Source organism: Meleagris gallopavo, chromosome 1 (assembly GCF_000146605.3).
Source record: "Meleagris gallopavo isolate NT-WF06-2002-E0010 breed Aviagen turkey brand Nicholas breeding stock chromosome 1, Turkey_5.1, whole genome shotgun sequence".
Lineage (NCBI taxonomy): Eukaryota > Metazoa > Chordata > Aves > Galliformes > Phasianidae > Meleagris > Meleagris gallopavo.
The window spans coordinates 183,845,889-183,849,474 of NC_015011.2; positions in this window are offsets into that span (position 1 = coordinate 183,845,889).

Genomic DNA, 3,586 nt, shown 5'->3' on the forward strand with positions numbered 1-3,586 from the left:
AGGCTGGACTGGGCCCTGGGCAGCCTGAGCTGGTGGGGGGCAACCAGCCCATGGCAGGGGTTGGAATTGAATGGGCTTTAAGGTCCCTTCCAACTCAAACCATTCTATGATTCTGTCAGTCTAAGAAATAAATTCCTAGATTTTCACTCCATGATGCTCTACTGAAGGTTCCCAGCATATCTATCCCAGTAAAATGTGAAGTGGTAGATAAGATCAAAGAGATGAAGAGATTTATGACAGCAAATTAAAATACTTATTATGAGTAACTTGGCTGAAGCTGACTAAGTGGTCAGATAACTATCTCCATACATCTGAAATCTTTGAAGGAGAAGGTACAGTGAGTTCTGGAGGAAATATTTTGAATCACTGCGGAAATTCATTGGAGGTGAGATTTCCCCTTGGCACCTATTCTCAGTCAAGGAAAGAATATACATTTCTGCCAGCAAAAAAAGAAAAAAGAAAGAAAGAAAAAAGAAAAAAGATTTAAGATGTGTAGAATTTTCTTTCCAGAATGAAAAAATGCTCAGCAAAAGCAGTATTTTTGTCAGTGCCAAGCACAGTGTCAGCAGAAAACATCTATGAATAAGAAGTGTTGGAAGGTCCAGTGTCTAAGTTATGAGACACTGGGTCAGAGTCAGTATTAAAGACAAATCCTTAATAAGAATCTGTGAAATGGCTTTTGGGGATTTACTTTTCTGGCTTCTGTTCTAAAACTCTTTAGGTCTGTTTGGATTTTGTAGAAAAGTAAAGCAGCCTATAGAACTTTCCTTATATCTTACCAATGGGAATGTAAAGGTATCAGTGCAGCTCTGTCTACTTTGCTTCTGTGTCCCAGCTCTTACCAGGAAGGCTTAACTTTTCTAAAGCATAAAGAAGGACTTGAATCCTGGACTTCAGAAAGCAGTGGTATAAAATTGTGCGGTATGCTACCTGAAATAGCAATTTGACAATGTCTTGGGGTTTCTGAGATGTTTTTATGGACAAATTAAAATAAAATAAATCAGGAAGGTCTGATTTAAAAGTAGAAAACAGTCAGAGTACTGTTCATTGCAAAACAAGAATCCATACAGCCTCATATGAAAGTATTGAAGGAAACAAGTAAAAATGAGACCAACCAAAACCAGAGGCAGTAGATAGAAACTTTTATTATTTCAATGGGAAGCCAAGATTCCAGCTATGAGAAATTTAATTTTGCTCGACTGTAGAAAGCACTCTGAACTGGCAGGCCTAAACTGATGGAATAAATCTCTTCTATTAACATGAGAGATAATTTTATGTAAATATATCGGGAGACCTAGCAGGGCTGAGCGTCTTAGCGGTACCACTTAACTTGTTTGTAGCATAATTGCATTTAGACCAAGGTCTTCTGAAGGAAATGGCTGACTAAATTAGCATTAACCAGGTTCCTGGGGGGCTTGGCGTGTTGTGGGTAGTCGATCTTGCCTCCAGAAAGGACACGTTGACACTAGAGAAGCCAGCTGCTTCCCACGCATTGTTCACTGCATTTCCCAAGCGGGGCAAATTTTATCACCTAGGGAAAGAGGAGAGTTGAGAATCTAATCATACTTTGGTTTTCCTCCAGTTCCCATCCCTCCTGCCTTTAAGTGAATTCAGATTTGTGCATATTGCTCCAGCTTCTATTTATCACTGCGGTTTGGGAAGGACATCCCCTTTGTGGGAACATCTTCCCATATAGCACGCAAGTAAAGCTGCTGTTGTAGTCCTCTAGAGGACTGGTGGATGCAGCTGCTTCTCTGAGAAGAGATGTTAGCCTCGTCCAACTTAGTGAGCACGCAGATGTGCTGCGAAACATTGGCTGGAATGGGAATTCTGTCTCTTGCTGGAAGATGGGAGTTCAAATGAATTTGTTAGAGCTGCAGAGTTCTCTGCTTGTCCACACTGTGCTGATCGCTGTTACTGAAGAAATAGTTGTCTGTGATATGTAATAGACCAGATGCTTGCTGATATAAAGCACATCCCCCCATTAGCAGAAGCTGAGGATCTAGGCTAATGTGTTTGCAATATTATTTAGATGTTTGAAACTGCTTGGACCTGTTTTATGTATGACAGCAGGAGAGACACCTGCAACATTTTGCATGTTTTCCTTTCCTTGCTTTTAACTCTTGGATGGAAGGAACGACAAATGGAAGTGTTCTTTCTGGATTTGCAAAAACGTTTTCTGATCTTGCTTCTAAAGTATTTTAAAACACTAAGAGTGCCATTGTTGACTTGAATATGCAATCAGTAAATCAGAATGCTGAGACCCAACAAGAGGAAGGTTTTGGTTTTCAAGCAAATCTGTAGTGATTATCTTTCATAAAATATCACAGAATCACAGAATCATCTCAGTTGGAAAATACCCATAAGTTCATTAAGTCCAGTCATCACCCAACACTACAATTCCACCATTAAGCCACATCCTTAAGCACCACATCCACACATCTCTTTAAGTACCTCCAGGAATGATGATACTGACTCTGAATAAGAAGCTGAGAGGAAATGATAGTTCCAAAGGATATGGAAGGAGATGGGGCAGGGTGGTGGGCATCATGAAAAAACCTGGGGAGAGAATGCCTGTCTTCTGCTCTCAGCTCAGGTGTGAGGTTACACATACTCACTTGTGCAGAATTGTACTATGGTTGCTGACCTGTAGGTTTCATCAGGATTATTCTAAGCATTGACATTATCCCAGGTATATTCTGTGGTATTGTGATCCTTCAAGTTATATTTTCTCTGTCTGGTAGGAAGTGACACATGTTTTGCTTTGCCATACTTGTATATTATTTCAGGTTTTTTTTGTATATGTGAAGTTGTGTTAGAGCTTCCAATGAGAAAGGCAATAGAAATATGAAGAATATTATTAACTACAAACTGGGTCCAGGTCTTTTCCTTCATGACTCCTTGCAGTGATATATCAGAGAAAATTCAGTGACAGAAAAATCACTTCTATTATCTCATTTTCCTGTGTTCTATTCCAAAATTGCCTAAGAACCAAGTCACATTTCAGAGTGCTGGCACATTCTGGTAACGCTTCGAGAATTTTTGTTAATATTTGAGCTCTCCATTTACATCAGTAGGAGTTTTAAGACTCCCTGAATAATAGTCTGTTTGCTGTGCTGTGGAAAATGCAACTAACACAGCCTTTACTTAATAGAAATTATATGTTATCTCCTTGCATTATACAGTATCAGATTTTTAGATGGACTCAAAGAAAATAACTTGATCTTTCAAGTGTTTATGAAAGCAACTTTACAAAACATTGCAGATATCATCCTTTGCCTGAATGAAGAAGTAAACTGGCATTTCTCAGCTCAAGTGAGTAGACAGCAAGTGCAGCTGGGATGATTTACTCTTGCTGAAATCTGGTCCTGCGCCGCAGAAACATTACCTTTCAATCCCAGCTCTCCACCAGGACAGCAGTTAGGAAAATCACTCACTGGCTCATGTTAGCACACTGACACCACTATTTGCTATTGTTGCTCAGAAAAAAATAGTTGCCCTCAGCCAAAAATTGGGCTCAGACACTCTCATAGACATGTGATGCTTTGTCTTCGCAGGAAGCTCTTCAGGTTGCAGCACAATAATG